The 18,306-nt window shown below is 39.1% G+C and overlaps 1 long non-coding RNA gene across 1 annotated transcript; it reads right to left on the bottom strand.

Moving 5' to 3' along the window:
- Positions 1 to 7,412: 7,412 nt before the first annotated feature.
- On the bottom strand, positions 7,413 to 9,948 carry LOC121764598. Its single transcript, XR_006042570.1, has 2 exons — positions 9,704 to 9,948; positions 7,413 to 8,049 (listed from the first exon to the last, which is right to left on the bottom strand). It is a non-coding gene; the product is annotated as an uncharacterized LOC121764598 (long non-coding RNA).
- Between the last annotated feature and the right edge of the window lie 8,358 nt (positions 9,949 to 18,306).

Raw genomic sequence — 18,306 nt, 5'->3', positions numbered from 1 at the left:
TACCCCATAACTTAAACTCCTAAAAACATTACTTCTTCTTTAAGTAGTCCGCTATCATTTTTTCAACATGTATGATTGCGTCATCGTAGTATGATGTTGTAAGGCGTTTGTTGTTGAGGCATTCATCATTGAACAATATTTGCCCCTCAAGCTGAAGTATGCCCCCACTTGATTTTTTTCAAGCCACAATTCCAATATACTTGCTGGCCCTTGTACGATTCCATGTGTCACATTAGATAGATGCCACAATCTTCAACAATGTCTGATGTCCTCCATGGCATTGTCATCCTTTGTATTTTGATGGTAGATATCGTTTTGCCATTGTGCATGGAGATCAATCTGGCTCAAAAAGTGGTAATACAAAAACATCTGCATATACAAAACAAATGTGTTTATATGTATCTAGTTTATATATGTGCAATAATTTTATTGACTCTTAATAAAATTCAATCATATGAGAACTATACAAACCAATGTCTCTGGAATGTCACCATAGTTCGTTGTGAGATCATTGTCGTCCCCATTTTTTGAATTGTCTATTACGACTATACTGCTTCTTTTAAAGCAAAAACAATCAGCATAGTAGTGTTCTTTAGCACATATTGGGAAGAAGACCTATTGAATGAAGTAATTGTTGGCAATTGAAACTAAAAATATAACATATAACTGTCCCACATCGGTGTCAAGAGAAAACTGAAACTAGTATATAAGTCTCATGGGCCCCTCCTCCTATCACCAATTGGTTTTAGGATGGAACTCATGGATTTCTATCATGGTATCAGAGTGGGTCGCCGACTGTGGGTCAAATTTAACTGACCCAGCAGTATATCTGGGCCGAAACCGAAAAAATGACTGACCCAGCAGTATATCTGGACTTAAAAATTTGGGCCAAGTGGTCCAACCGATCGAAAAAAAATTGGACCGATTGTCCAATCGATTAGAAAAAAAAAGTCCAACCCCTCCAAGGTTCACCTTGAAGGGTTTGAGGGAGGGTGTTGGCAATTGAAACTAAAAATATAACATATAACTGTCCCACATCGGTGTCAAGAGAAAACTGAAACTAGTATATAAGTCTCATGGGCCCCTCCTCCTATCACCAAAAACAGCCCATCACGTGCTGCGACAAAGGAATCGGACAGTACAGGGTCCACTCGAATGAGAAACGCCTGTTCAAATTTCTGGCAGGATTGAATCCGGAGTATGATTCGATCAAACGGGATATCCTCAAAGAGGATCCCTACCCATCAGTCGAGGCTGCCTATGGTTGGATGAAGACGGAGGCGGCTCGACGTCGAATCATGCCACCGACATCGTCTCCGACCACCATGGAAGCCAGCGGCGGGAAAACCGGCGACTCATCATCTGGGGAGATCGGGAGTGGATTCGCAGCCCAGAATCAACGTCCGACGCATCGGAGCGGAACGCCGCGCCTCGCAGCTACCGGCCGACCGAGGAATCGCCAAGATACATCGAAGTTGTGTTGCTCCCACTGCGGAAAACAGAAGCACACATACGAAACGTGCTTCAAAAGATTGGGATATCCGGAGTGGTGGGAAGAAAGGCAGAAGCCGAGGCCTGCTCAATATCAGGCGAAAATGGCGGTGGCGGTGGGAAGAAACGATGAAGGGAAGCCGCGACAAATTGCTACCGAAAACCATGGGGGAACGGTCGGCAATTTCGCCGGACGCACAGGGATGGAAGACGGAGTGAAGGGCTGCGCCGAAGGAGGTAACGGGTTTGGTATTGTTATACCAAACCCTAACACTTTATGTTCATCTCAATTGCCACCCCAAAGTTTTAAGTATTTGCAGAAGATACCCCATACCTTTAAGAACCGCCCCCCAGACTGCTATAAATTAGGAATTGACCCCAACAGAAACCATAAATCCCTTACAGACCCTTATGTGTGCAATTTTATATCTGAAAATCCGTTTGCGCCTCTTGAAAAAATTTCCGCTGCATATATTGTTCGTAATAGGACCGACACAACTAAGGGTTGGATTTTTTATTGCGGGGCGACTGATACTATGACCCCAAACAGAGATGATTTTGTTGACTTGAATGAAGTGAATAAGACCTACATTAAGACTGCAAGTGGGGAATTGATGACTGTTGAGGGATCGGGAACTATTGAAATTTCTCCTACTTTACGGCTCAGAAATTGCTTATATGTCCCAGTTTTATCTCAAAGATTGATGTCTATAAGTCATGTGACGAAGGAGTTAAACTGTACTCTTCTAATGCACCCCGATTTTTGTATATTACAGGATATTCGGACGAGGAGGATTCTTGGGCGTGGCACTGAGAAGCAAGGACTCTACTATGTGGACGAGATAGCTCAACATGGCAGTGCGATGCTGGCTCACGGATCCACGAAACAAGAAATTTGGCTGTGGCACCGAAGACTAGGACATCCATCTCCTGGTTACTTTAAACATCTTTTTCTAAAACTTTCCATTCCTTCCGATTTTTTGTGTGAGACTTGTTTTTTGGCCAAGAGCCACAGACAATCATTTAAACTTACAAACACTCGAATGAATGCCATATTTTCTCTAGTACATGCTGATGTGTGGGGTCCCGCACCGATTGTGGGAGGGAGTGGTTTTCGATATTATGTTATATTTGTGGATGATTGTACTAGAATGACATGGATTTATATCTTAAAAAATAAGTCTGAGGTGGTTGATAAATTTACCCTGTTCTACCAAATGATCTAAACCCAGTTCCAAACTACCATAAAAACCCTTCGTTCGGATAATGGAAGGGAATTTGTAAACAGTGCTATGACCCAATCTTGTAGAGAAAAAGGAATGATTCACCAAACATCTTGTGCTTACACACCCGAACAAAATGGGGTAGCAGAGAGGAAAAACAGGACAATCCTAGAAATAACCCGAGCCATAATGATTGAGTCCAAAGTTCCCAAACATTTCTGGCCGGAAGCCATAGCCACATCCGTCTATCTCATGAACCGACTCCCCACAAAAATTTTAAACAAAAAAACCCCCTCTTGACATCCTATCCAAACAAACCAAAATACCCCAACACCTGAACCTTCAACCCAAAGTTTTTGGCTGCACTGTTTATGTACATATCCCAAAACACGAGAGAACGAAACTTTCCCCATGTGTGAACAAATGTGTCTTCGTTGGGTATGGGTTAAACCAGAAGGGATATAGATGCTTTGATCCAACCACAAAAAAAGTCGTCACCACCATGAACTGTAACTTCTTAGAGACAGAATTCTTTTACCACACCCACCTTAGTAGTCAGGGGGAGAGTGATCCAGGTAAATCTGAGGACTACCTAAGTTGGGTTGTGCCACTTCCAAATTCGTCGATTGAGGATCTAACAGAACCACCTGTTGTCACTGCCGCCGAGCAGGTCTCGCCAGAGTCCTCTCACCCACGACCCAACGATCATCCTCAAACGATATCCGAGGTAATTCCTGAACCGAGTCCCAGTGAAAATACAGTTTCTACTGACCCTGATACAGAATCTCCGGAAGAAGATGATGCAATTGATGGTGATACTGGGAGATATGTCCTCCCATTTCGGAGTACGAGAGGAGTTCCACCAAAACGATACTCTCCTGAGAAGATTGGAAAGAAAAGCCGTTATGGGGTAGCAAACTTTGTGCAAGGAAATCTGACCAAAATGGCACGGGCATTCGAAGCTGCACTATATGAAGAAGAGGAGATTTCGCAGTCAGCAACGGAAGCAATGAAACACAAACATTGGAGAGATGCTATGTTCACAGAAATGAAGGCACTTATGAGGAATAGTACATGGATGAAAGGCAAGCTGCCAGAAGGGGCAAGAACTGTTGGATGCAGATGGGTGTTCACAATAAAGCGGAGGCCAGATGGCACCATAGAGAGATATAAGGCGAGACTCGTGGCGAAAGGGTACACCCAGACCTATGGAGTAGATTATGATGAGACCTTCTCACCCGTGGCAAAGATCAACACTGTCAGAGTATTATTCTCAATTGCTGCCAACAAGGATTGGTCACTACATCAGTTTGATGTGACTAATGCCTTCCTACACGGAGAGTTACCGAAACCTATCTTCATGGAACCCCCACCTGGGTTCACCGACGACTTTCAAGAAGGGGAGGTATGTCAACTGAAGAAGACATTGTACGGGCTGAAGTAATCCCCGCGAGCCTGGTTCGGGAGATTCACGGAGGTCATGAAGAAGTACGAGTACAAACAAAGCAACTCTGATCATACACTGTTCATCAAGAAGAGGAATGGCAAAATCACATGCCTAATTATATATGTGGATGACATGATCATTACTGGAGATGATGAGGAGGAGATTGCTCAATTGAGGAAGAACTTGTTTAACGAGTTCGAGATGAAAGATTTGGGACCTCTCAAGTACTTCTTGGGCATAGAGGTATTGAGGTCTAAGAAGGGAATCTTCATAAATCAGAGGAAGTATATACTGGATTTATTGGCTGAAATTTGGATGCTTGATTGCAAATCATGGACTGCAAATGAAGGAAGGAGCGAAACAGACAGACAGAGGAAGATACCAGAGATTGGTTGGGAAATTGATTTACTTATCCCTCACCAGACCAGATATTGCTTACGCTGTGGGAATAGTGAGTCAGTTTATGCATGCACCGCAGGAAGAACACTGGGAGGCAGCCTTGCGAATTGTCCGATATTTGAAGGGAACGGCAGAACATGGTCTGATGTTTGAAAGGCATGGACACTTGGAGATACACGGGTTCACAGATGCGGATTGGGCAGGAAACCCAAACGATAGGAAGTCCACTGCAGGATACTTCACCTTTGTAGGGGGTAACCTCGTGACATGGAGAAGTAAGAAACAAAAGGTAGTGTCCCTGTCAAGTGCAGAGGCAGAATTTCGAGGCATTAAAAGTGGGGTGACTGAACTACTTTGGCTAAGGAGACTTATGAAGGAGCTAGACCTTTATTCATTTAAGACGTGCAAGTTGTTCTGTGATAACAAAGCAGCAATTAGCATATCGGAGAATCCAGTCCAACATGACCGGACGAAGCATGTAGAAGTTGACAGACACTTCATAAAGGAGAACATTGAGGCGAAGATTGTGGAGATGCCTTATGTCAAGTCCGAAGACCAGCTGGCTGATATCTTGATCAAGGCAGTGAACTCAAAATCCTTTCAAGAGGTATTATGCAAGTTAAGTATCGGCAATCCCATTACTTAACTTGAGGGGGAGTGTTGGAAGAAAATCACGTAATATCAGGGAGATTGGAGTGATTATATCTTGCCAAGTATAGAAGATATGGAATCAATTGTAATCAATATAGAATCTAGGTTTACCTTGTATAATTCTCGGTAGTCTCTATATAATAGAGCTTAATGTACAGTTTTGAATATCAATGAAAATACAGCCACTTCATCGACCCTTTTGACAGTAATAGACCGAATGAATGAAGTAATAATGAATTGATATAAACAATCTGAATAATGAATTGTACACTACAAAAAAGGAGGTGTTTAACGAGCACCAATGTGGTCGGCAAAAAGGGGAAAATGCCCAGTATATCACACTTTACCGAGCACTTGCTGAGTACTTTAGGTGGTCGATATTTGCTTCGTTGGCAATTTTCATCTGAGTGCTTGTTGGTGCTCGGCTACCTGGTCAATTAAGCACCTATTGGTGCTCAGTATTGTAGAATGGTCCTCGTTTGGATGCAACGAGCACAGCCATTGTTCGGCCAGGTTGGCAAGCACGTATATGTGCTCGGATTACTGGAACCACCCAGCAAGCACCTATTGGTGCTCCGTGCTCGGTATTTTAGAATGGTCCTTGTTTGGATGCAACGAGCACAACCTTTAATTCAAGCAAGTTCACGAGCATATCCATGTGCTCAGAAGTAGGTTATTCTGGAATTATATAAGTTCAAGGACCATTATATATATATATATATATATATATATATATATATATATATATATATATATATATATAAAAGAAGGTAATCAACTACAAACCTCTCTATAATAAAAACTACAAACTTTAATCTCATCCACTAATTATGTCAGATCTACATCATGTAATGTGCTGAATTTCGATGTCAACAGATAGCTACAATTCTGTGAACAGGGGTGCATATTGAATTCGAAATTGTCATCAATTACATACATCCCTAATTTCACTCCCAAACTGTCATACCACTAACAATAATATTTTGTAACAGCTTACTCCATGAAAAGTCAATGATCGTCTCTAATTTATCTCTAATCTCCCAAAATACCAATATTCACATTTTTGGAAAGAGATTACATTCAATCGTATAATCATTCAGCCATTAAATCTCACATCTTCGCTGACGTAGTTCATCAATAAATCAACATTTCAATATCAATATTTTATATTTTCTCTCCGAAATAATCTTCTCCGGCTGAAATTGATCTTCTAAATCTTCTCTGGCGTAAGATCAACGCATCTGCTAATTTTTCTCCAGCTAAGCTCATCGGCCACGTTTGTATTGAATGGATATTTCTTACTTCTTCATTCTAATTTGAATAATACGTGAATCATTATTATGAAAGTGTGCACCCTCCCGATGTAGTGAAGACAAAGGATTGAGAATTTGTACGAGTCATCTCGGCCGAGTGCTGTAAGCGTGCACCCTCCCGATGTAGTGAAGACAAAGGGATCCGGAAGTGATGGTGGGAGCAGAATTATATCTGCGAAAGAGAAGGCTATCATATTACAGAACAAACCTATGCGACAATGTGCAAAATGTCGAGAATTGGGTCATCACGATGTAAAGAATTGTGGTAAGGAGAAAGGAAAATCCAAATAATAGTTTCTTGTTTCTGTCTGCCTTTTTAGTTTCCATACTATTTTCAAGAGTATATCAACATTTCGCCGATGTTGACACTTTGTTTACTTAATGTTGTTTTTGTTTACCCATTGTTTTCAAGATTATATCAATATTTTTACTAACTGGACACATTCATTTTGCTTAAACTTTAATCTAGTTGTCTACCATATTTTTATCCATTGATTCAGAATGTAAACAAAAAACAAGTGCATTTTGTCGAATGTTAACAACAAATCTCAAAGTCTACAACCATATCTACATTTTTCGTTTGATATCAATACCATGTCAACACGAATACAACAACATCTACTCTTTTTCACTGATGTCGGCAACATACAAACACGTGTACGAACTATACATGTCAACAAACTGATGCAGTTTCGATTTTTTTTCAAATTTTTTAAGCAACAAATGTCAAAATATTTTTTACTTACGCAGTTTCAATGAATTTTTCTCAGCCAGGATTTTTTTCCCATAATCAAACCCTCAACAAAGAAACGACCTGAATATCAACACTTTGTCATAGTGAAACAAATCAACACCATGTCATAATGAAACTTGAACACTTTGTCATCATGTAACAAATCAACACCATGCCAATACCATGTTTCATAACTTGAAACAAATTTTTAATGTTGATAGTTCATTTAACAAAAGTGACTGCTTCTCAAGCAAAAAAAATTCCAATATCAATATCCAAAAACTACCATTAACATTAAAAAACATATAGTCAATTCCAAATCAACTCAATTCAACTTGCTTTTCTTCCTCGCCGGCTCATTGTGTTGCTCGTTGTTGGGAGCCTTGTTCAACATGCCATTCACTTGTCTCGCATAATTTGTTCTGAAGTTTCGCATAATCTGTTCTGAAGTTTCGCATAATCTGTTCTGAAGTTAGGAGTCACGTTAATGTAATTACTCATGTAGAACGTGAACATTTCTTTGGCAATGTTGAACGGTGCAAGGAGCATGGTCTTGCAATACCTCCCCCTCAAAATCTGCAGAATCATCACACTAACTCCTTGAAGACCAATAGTCATTAAATTAGGAGGGTTACCCATGTAAGTCTCCATGTGTCTCATCAGGAATACTGCCGAGTCATTAGTGGTCTTGGTTGTCTTCTAAGGCAAGTCGTGCGTTCTACACTGCTAGATTATTACTTCAGACAGTGCGCGCAGTCCCTTTGACTTGAGATAAAAACCAAGAAAACCCCTCTGCAAAAAAAGGTCAGAGGTAATGTAAGCTCTTTTATGCCAGCCTTGATCCATATGTAAATAATGTCAAGAGATACATCCATTAGCAAGTTGGAATGTCAATGCAAACAAAATTTCAAAGGGAATGATCACACAACAGCTTTACCCTACTATGCCAACACAATGTAGCAATATCAACTAGCAATATCAACAAATGTAAAATGTCAATGACTAAACTACAAAAGTCAGCAACATTATCTCCCATACAAATGTCAACATATAGGCCGACAGGTCACTACCACATCATATAGTGTCAAATGCATCGAATGATTTCCATAACCCACAAATATCAAAGACTATTTTATCATAAAATCAACAAAATGCATCTAAGTTTCAGGATTTCGACAGAACTATGTAATAAAATGTCAACATTCAGGCCAACATGTCACTACCATATGTCAAATATGGTAGTATTCATTCATATGTCAAGGAGAGCACCAAACAAAAAAATTTCATTCATATGTCAATATGTAGACCAAGTTAGTCAATGTCATTATGCGCAACAAGAAAGGCACAACACAACAACCCACTGAAATGTTATTAACACCACAACACAACAACACACTGACGGAGAACTTTGCAAGAGTGAAATCACATTCAGTGTATTGGCTGGCAACTTTGCATAAATGAAATCACATTCATTTGATACCTCTCAGTGGAAAATAACAATCACATCTATCTCCATATCACAAAGATGATAAACATTCCAAAAAATCATAAGCAATGTCAATGAGAACACCAAAAAAAAACAAAACAACCACACACTGACATCTTATTATCACCACGAGAAACATTGCGAAACATCAGCAAAGTAGTGCAATGTCAACAGCAAAAGTAGTGCAATGTCAATAGCCGATAAAAATGTCTGACACAGTGCAAAACTATGGTTTTAACCCAAAAAATCTTATAAAAGTATGAGGAACTTTGTGTCACTAGCAGTACAAATTTCACTAGGTTTTAAGGTCGGAAATCGAAATCAAAATTTCAGTAAAGCACTCAGGCAAAATCGAAATACAATTTCAACACAACAAGATTTCAGGCAAAAAATCATAAGCAATGTCAATGCGAACACCAAAAAAAAACAAAACAACCACACACTGACATCTTATTATCACCACGAGAAACATTGCGAAACATCAGCAAAGTAGTGAACAACATAATTCAACAGCAACATATCAGTAAAGCACTCATTCTCTGTACATAATCTCAACAGCCAATATCAACAGAAATAGTGCAATGTCAACAACCAATATTAAAAAACATGGAGCAATTTCAACAGCAACATATCAGTAACAGCAAAATTCAACAGAAAAAATAATCTCCCCAGAAAACAACATCTGGGTAACAGCAAATAAATAGCCGATAAAAATGTCTAACACAATGCAAAACTGTGATTTTAACTCAAAAAATCTTATAAATGTATGAGAAACTTTGTGTCACTAGCAGGAGTAAAAATATCACTTGGTTTTAAGGTCGGAACTCGAAATCAGGATTAAAAATTAATCTCCCCAGAAATCAAATGTCACTAGCACTGAAACGGGTTTTTTTGGGACGGAAAGCAGGATTAAAAATTTCAACACAGTTGGAAACTAGGTTTTAAGGTCGGAAATCGCACCTTTCGTTGAATCCGACGGAACTGGAACACGTCATCGACTGGAACTCATGACGCCGTCACCGAGGATTCGAGTATCACCGCTGAGGGGAATTGATTCTTTCACTCGCCACCGATTAAGGAGAAAGAAGGTGAGAAGTCAAAATTTTGGAATGAGGAACGAAGAGAGAGATGAAGCTGATTAATTACGTGAATAATGGAAGAAGAGAGAACGACGCATTTATCGGGATTACATAATCTCACCGTAATTAAGGATTTCAACTAATTCGTTCAGTCTCTAAAATACCCTTCATTGACCGATTTATAGGAAGCATTAACATTTTAACCAAATACTAGATTAACCGTTGATTAATTAATAATAGTGGATAGGATTAAAGTTTGTATAGTTTGGATCAATGTTATCAAATAGCAGCTATGGCATGGCGTTCGGTGATGGAAACGTCATAGTACCATGGCACTGCCATAGCACCGCCATATCTGTCATTTGACAACATTGCGTGTGTACTACATTTAGGAATGGGGCATTATGCAAGAAACATGGAGATTAGAGTTGTATTTTATGCTTTTTAACTGTTTTAATAGTTTTAGATGTTATATTTTTATTATTTTCTAATTTTTGAATTATATATAAATATATAAGTATTATTTTATTTATTTAATTATTGACCGTCATATCCCTGTGGCGGTTTTTAGGCGAACCGCCATAAACCGTCATACGAGATTGATAACATTGGTTTGGATGATAGTGGGGTTTGTAGATTATCATGATATATATATATAGGTCCATGATCAATTGAGATTTTTTAGGCTAATTGAGAAATGAGATGCATTATCAGCCACTCATTGTTATTAAATGAGTGGTCCAGAATTTGCCACATGAAATTTATTTTAAGATTAATTAATTATGAAAGGGCATAATGGTAAATTTAGTTGAAAACAAATGAAAATTATTTCTCCCATCCCATTCTTCTTCCCTTACGCCTCCACCGTCTGCTCATCTCCTCCTCCACTCTTTTCCGGCACTTCTCGCTCATGCTCCGCCTCAAATCACGGCAGCGCTCCTCCTCACCCCGCACCCGCTCTAGATTCGCCGATCTAGTCCTGCTGATCGCCTCTCTCTCGGTGCGAGCTGATTTCTCTGCCGATTTGCTCCAAATCGGCTGCTGGATCTGATTACTGTTGTTACTCGGACATTTTTCCACCGATTTGCTCAAAATCAGTGAAGAAACTAGTTTTCATTTGTTTTCAACTGATTTCAACTGATATCTAATTTTTCATTTGAGATCCCAAAATCCAAAAATCGGTGGCTTGCTGTTGTTAGGGGGATTATTATTAATTAGGAGTGGCTAATTTCAACTAATTTGTCCATGATGGTAATTGTTGGATCTAATTTCAGTTTATTGTTAACATGGAATTGAGCGGAGAATCGTGAGACGAGGATCAGAAAAACGAAGAGCTCCACGAATCGGAAAGGCTCGTGATTCTCTGAATCCTGCGGAAAAAGCACTCCAGGTGTTTGGTGATATTCCCAGATCTGGTCAATCCGACGAGTTCCTCGTCACCGACGTCGTGATCTGCTTCATTGACAAGCTGTTGACATTTTATATAGAATCTATTGACATACTGTTGACATTTTGCTATAAGTTGTTGACATTTGATATTCTCGGTATTCAAATGTGAATTGTAAGTGTTATTTTTTAGTTGTTGACATTTTAATACGAGTTGTTGACATTTGATATTCTCGATATTCAAATGTGAATTGTAAGTGTTATTTTTTAGTTGTTGACATTTTAATACGAGTTGTTGACATTTGATATTCTCGATATTCAAATGTGAATTGTAAGTGTTATTTTTTAGTTGTTGATATTTTAATACGAGTTGTTGACATTTGATATTCTCGGTATTGATATGTGAATTGTAAGTGTTAATTTTTAGGCGTTGACATTTTAATACGAGCTGTTGACATTTGATATTCTAGCTATTGAAATGAAATGACACTTATACCCCCGTGTTGACATAATATGATAGCTGTTGACATTTAGTTAATCTTGTGGATTAGTGGCTGAGATTGCATCTCATTTCTCAATTTAGCTAAATAATCTCAACCTTACAGCACCCTATATATATAGGGGTACATTAAAATGACAACCCCTCTTAAAGTGACACAGTGACAACATGTAGCCTGCAATATTATAAACAATACACTGCAATAGTATAAACGCTACAATGCACTCTATAGATTACAGTCTAGCGTATTGGATATTGCAGTCCAATGTATTAGATATTGTAAACTGCAATATTGTTGTGGTAAGACTGCAATATTCAATGAATAACACTGCAATCTGGTAATGTAAAATTAGAGATTTCCTATTTTACCTGTGTTTTTAATTGATTCAGCAACATGGCAGCAATGTTGTCAAATAGCGGCTATAGCGGGGATATTGCGCTATAGCATATCAGTTTTTAATGAAAACGCTATCGCCACACCGATACGTAGCATTTTTCTGTGGCGGCCGCCATACCCATGGCGATCGTGGCGCCATAGCGCTACCATATCCCGCAATAGGGGTATTTTAGCCCAAATTTGACTTTTTGGTGCTAATTTTGACTTTTATTGGGCTTTTTATTTTTTAATTTAATTTTGCATAGGCCCAATAATTCTAACCCCAATAATTCTAAACCCTAATTCCACAACCCCAATATGCCGCTTTTCATCTCTACTCCTTCAGTCCTTCCACAATCTGCCACCCACCGTCGCGCCGCCGCCTGTTGCAGCCTAGCCAGCACCTGCCAGCACCCTCCAGCCCCACTCAGTGACTCAGCCACCGCCCAGCCATATAGCCCCTCCTATTCACAATCTGCACCCTACAGCCCCTCCTATTCACAATCATCCCCACTCAGTGACTCAGCCACCACCCAGCCACTTGACGCCGCCACCCCCGCGCCGCCGCCGCCAGCCATTTGGTTCATGATGACGATGATACACTTGATTGGAACATGGTGTATAAGGCTTCGGGTGTTGGAGAGCCTAGGACATATACTAGGTCAAAGAAGATGAAAGAATCTTCTACATCTAGTTCAAGTTGTCTTAGAGTTTCTAAGAAAAAAGAACCTATCATACCTAGAAAAGGGAAAGGGAAAAGGAAAAGGCTTGCGCTTGTAGATGAAGAATCGGAAGAGGAAGAATTTGAGGATAGTGTAAGTGGAGATCAAGAGGATGAAGCAATGGAGGATGAAGATGAAATGGATGCCGATGATAGTGATGATGATGAGCTAGAAGACTATGTTGAGCTTGATGATTGATGTCTATTGAGTTTATCATGGTTTTATGTTTTGTTGAACACTTGAGCTAAAGACTTTAATTTCTAGACTTTTATATAATTGTTTTCTATTTATGCTTTATTACATGTTTTTAGAGTTTTTAATGTTATATTTTTATTATTTTCTAATTTTTTGAATTATATATGAATATATAAATATTATTTTATATATTTAATTAATGACCGCTATATCCCGCCATACCGATACGCTATATCCCTGTGGCATTTTTCGGGCGAACCGCCATGAACCGCTATACTGCTTTGACAACATTGCATGGCAGCTTGACAAGCACACGATTTTTAGATTCAATGACCTAAAATGGTAGTATGGTGTCACAATAAAGAGTGTTGTCATCTTAATATATCCCTATATATAGGGTAGTGATAAAATGCAAACTCATATATTGTACAAACTCCAAACTATGCAAATAACTAGAACTCCAAACTATGATCTGGACCATTACAAAATATCAACGGATAACTAGAAATTGACTTAGGTAGATCCCCATTTCCAGTCATTTCGCTCTATTATACTAAGGCAAAAATGAAATTAAGGTAAAAATAACCGGAAGAATAAATAAAGAATGAGATTGATACTGGCAGAAACTTCTCCTCAAAAAGCTTACCAACGAGTACTAAATTGAGCTTCGCACACTGCCAGAAGATGAAATTAAACGTCAGATTCTTCAAAGATGAATACGCAAATAGAGAATAACAAAAGCAACGTATATACGTTGTATATTTGAAAAGCCTTGCCGACGCTAACGGTGACAAAAGTCTCGGTGCCGAGGCGCTGTACAGAGAAGGGCACTTGAGTAGTTTTGTATCCAATTGCTCGAAACGGCTCGAAAATCCCCGTTATCAATCACTTTAGTTGCTCTCGCACAGATTCGTAGAAAGATGCGAAGTCGATAAACAGCAGAGTCCTGCAATAGCAGATGAAAAAAATGCGTGCTACGGCGGAGGACGGCGGAGGACAACTTCGCGCCACCGGTGAAGGAGGAGAGCTATTGAGCGGCGAGGGAAATTGGTTTCAAAACATGTGAATTGCAAAACATCAAATAAATTCAATATATTCGAAGGTGGAGTTCGAATGGGGCCTAAGTTTCAAAAAGGCCCATAAATGGCCCATTCAAAATGGGAACGTCTCATCAATAATACTCCATTGGGCTAATGACTGTTCAACCATGGCCCACAGAGATAAAACTCCTCAACAGAAGACCAAATGCTTGGGAATTTCGATAATTTCGATTTGAGTTGAGATAACGAAAAACCCTAGTGCAGCGATAAACCATGGGAATTCTCTCTTGGTTCACCGGAGGGAGGAGCAACAGCGCCCCTAAAAAGGAGCAAACCGCTCCGGCCGGCCCGAAGCTCGAAGCGGCTGAGGCCCCCGGAATGAACGGCGCGGTGGAGGTCTGCCGGCCCGACGCGGATATCTCGGTTTTCGAGTTCGGTTCGGTCGCCGCCTCGGCCGATAAGGTGACGCTGGCCGGCTACTGCCCCGTCTCCGACGAGCTCGAGCCATGCCGGTGGGAGATTCTGCCCGCGAGTGGCTCTGACGCGCCGCAGTTCCGCGTGGTGTTTTGAGTTTAATTGAGGAAGAGGGGAAATTGAGAGATGAGTTTCATTTCTTTTTTTTTCTGCGTTGTAAAAATTTGAATTTGGTAGGGAAAATTATTGCAATTTCTATCCAATTATGGCTCTCTTGAGTATTTCTCTGCATCCGAAATGACTTGTTGTGTTTGGGTGTGATTAGCTTTACGAATTTTTCTTTCGTTGATTATTGATTCGTTGTGATTAGCATGAAGTTTATCGCATTCTATCCAATTACTGATTTATGTTGGGATGATAAATAAAATTAATCAGATATGACTGATTGATTGAGCAATTTCAAATTTGTGACATTCATGCTCTATCCATATGCGAAGTAAACGTCTCATATGGAGAAGGGAAAGCTTAGTAATTTTTGGGAAGATCTTTATATAGAGATTGTGTTTTTGGAAATTATAGCAAAAATAGTTAAATAGGCGGCTTTCTACTACACAAATTAATCCAAAGACAAGCAAACAAAATTCAAATCAAACAAAAAAAGACTAGAAGTCGAGTTTAGGAGAAATTCGATTCCCAACAAACACTCTAGCATGTTTTAAGAGTAAAATAATAAATGTCTTTTTTTAATTTAATTTTATCATTTTTTCAATTTAACTATTTATTATATCATTTTATCAAATGAGTCCAGAATCTAATATGAGACCGATGGAGTAACTTATTTATATTGACGTGTAATATTCCTTTCTTCTAAAAATATAATAAAGCAAGAGAGAAGACGGATTTTATTGTGAAAATTTTTTGGACTAATTTTTTAGATTGACCAAAATGCCAAATTGAAACAATTTTATTATAAATGGAGTGTATAAAACTTTCAAATCCAGAAGAGTGAATTACATTTTTAGGCTCTATACTTTTAGCGATGAACATTTGCGGTTTCTATACTTGCAAAATGTTATTTGCGGTCCTCATACTATACCAATTGCTCGTTTCAGGTGCTTTTTCACTTTTTGGCCAAATTTTCGGACAAAAACACCTCAAAAGCCTAAAGGGCATTTTTATACATTCACTCTCGAAAAGTAGTTACTACTTATTTTGATATTTATGTTAGTTTGGGTACTTTAACTATGATTTATATTTTATTCGAATAATTTTTGTTTAGATCAGTTATAGTATAAAAAGTATGCATAGATAGTTTTAATCTTGGATTTTAACTTAATAAAAATTGATTTACTATAAAGCACATATTCTATTTCCTCAAACTAAAATGAATCAAATAAGATGATTTATAAAAAAAGGTTCAAATCTGATAAGTGTTTAGAAAATTTTGAAATATCGTTGCTTTTAAGTGCAAATAATTTAATATTTTAATATTTTAAAAGTATAGAGTGATAACAATAAAAATAAATATTATACTGTTATTATTTCATTTTTATTGTCAACTAGGTTGCTTTAAACATGCCCACCGGTTCCGGTTCCGGCGGTTAACCGCCGAACCGGAACCGGCGGTTCCGGTTCCGAACCGGAACCGTGGCCTTTTTCCCGAACCGGAACCGTCGGAATTCGGGTTGCGGTCCGGTTCCGGTTCAAGATATTTCGAACCGGAACCGTGACCGAACCGGCGGTTCCGGACGGTTCGGAACCGGCGGTTAACCGGCCGAACCGCCGGTTCGGGCGCTAATTTCAAGGCATGTGGATGGGGCAACCGACGGCAGCTTTTCAGCTGAAAAACCGGCCGGTTCCGGCGGTTTTTGGGCGGTTAACCGTGAAAACCGACGGTTAACCGCCGGTTCAGGGGTTCCGGATGCGGCGCGAGAAACGAGGCGACATGACGCAGCTTTTGCAGACGGTTTCGTTGACCGAACCGGCGGTTCCGGCCCGGAAACCGGCGGTTTTGGCCGGAAAACCGGCGGTTCCGGCGGTTTTCCGCCAAAACCGCCGGTTTTTTGCGAAAATTCAATTTTTTTTTTCAAATTTCACATTCGAATTCTTCCATTTTTCCCCCCATTTTTATCTATAAATACCCCCCCTTATCCTCATCTATAAACCGGCGGTTTTGGCCGGAATCAACCATTTTTTCTTGCAAAATGTTGCCCATTTTCTAAGCAAACACGTATCAGCACACCATATACACATTGTTGCATTTCTAATAGGGGCAATTTGATCTTCCAAAGCAATCAATGCATCTCGAACACACATGGTCAGAACATTATTCAAGCATCTATCATGGAAAAAATCAGAACAAACTATCTATTAGTGCTAATTTTTTCCATGCTTGAATAATATTCTGACTATGTGTGTTCGAGATGCATTGATTGCTTTGGAAGATCAAATTGCCCCTATTAGAAATGCAGCAATGTGTATATGGCGTGCTGATATGTGTTTGCTTAGAAAATGGGCAACATTTTGCAAGAAAAAATGGTTGATCCTAAGGTAAGAGAACTACGTGGGCTTTGATTCCTCAATAAAATTGTGGATACGTAGGCAACTCAACTTAAATTTGAAAAGTTTAACTTTGAAAGTTTAAGTTGATCCCAAGCCCTTTTCAATTTTTCCTTTCCCCCCCCCCCCATTTCATGTTTTTTTTATTTACCTTCCGAGTCCCACGAGGCGACGACACTTGTAAATTATATTATATTGTTGTATGTTGTTGTATTGTATTGTATACTTATGTATTGTAAATTGTAATGTATCGTTGTCCGTTACAACTCAAAATCAATAAAATTTATTTCATTTCCTCCTTATTCGTCTTATTTGTGCTTGAATTATGCATTGTCTTGTTCCAATTTATTGTATAAAGCCAAATTTCAAATTAAAAAAAATAATAATAATTGAACCGCCGGTTTCGCCGGTTCGAAAACCGGAACCGCCAAAACCGCCGGAAAACCGGCGGTTACGAACCGGAACCGGAACCGCCGGTTTTCGAACCGGAACCGGAACCGTGAAATAGCCTCACGGCTCGGTTCCGGTTCCGAAGACGACCGAACCGGAACCGGCGGTTCCGAACCGGAACCGCCGGTTCGTGAACCGTGGGCATGTTTAGGTTGCTTCTGTATGAAGCTCTAGAAAATCATTTTTAATCTATCTAAGCTTATACTCTCTTAGATTCAGCCTCTCATTCATTCAATAATGATCATTTACTCTTATACAACAAAATTTATGTAAGGGCTAAACATAATTTGTAAAAGTTTAGAAAATTTTTGAAGTAGAAAAACAATAAAAAAAATTGATTAGGGGCTTAAGCCACACCCTTCTTTTTACTAGTTCTGCTCCTGTGGACTGTGCACACTATAACCAATCCAAACAAAATTATTCAAATAAAACACAAATGATAGTTAATGTACTCAAACTAACATAAATATCAAAATAAGTAGTAGTACCTACTTTTGGAGAGCGAGTGTATAAAAATGTCTTTTAGGCTTTTAGGGGCCTTTTTGTCCAAAATATAGTCAAAATATAAAAAAGCACCTGAAACGATCAATTGGTATAGTATGAAGACCACAAATGATATTTTACAAGTATAGGGACCCTAAGTGTTCGTCGAAAGTATAGAACTTAAAAATGTAATTCACTCAATCCAGAAAACAAAAAACGAAGGGGAAAAAAAACAAAAAACCAGGTGTCATCTCTTCGGTGGCCCCTCAACCAAAGGGGTTCACATATTCACTCTAAAATTGAAATAAAAAGGATTGAAAATTTATAATAACAACACTATTTTAACTGAAGATTAATTTA

Source organism: Salvia splendens, chromosome 14 (assembly GCF_004379255.2).
Source record: "Salvia splendens isolate huo1 chromosome 14, SspV2, whole genome shotgun sequence".
In the NCBI taxonomy this organism is placed as follows: domain Eukaryota; kingdom Viridiplantae; phylum Streptophyta; class Magnoliopsida; order Lamiales; family Lamiaceae; genus Salvia; species Salvia splendens.
The sequence above is the reverse complement of the archived record's forward strand: the minus strand, read 5'-3'. Positions and strand labels throughout refer to the sequence as shown.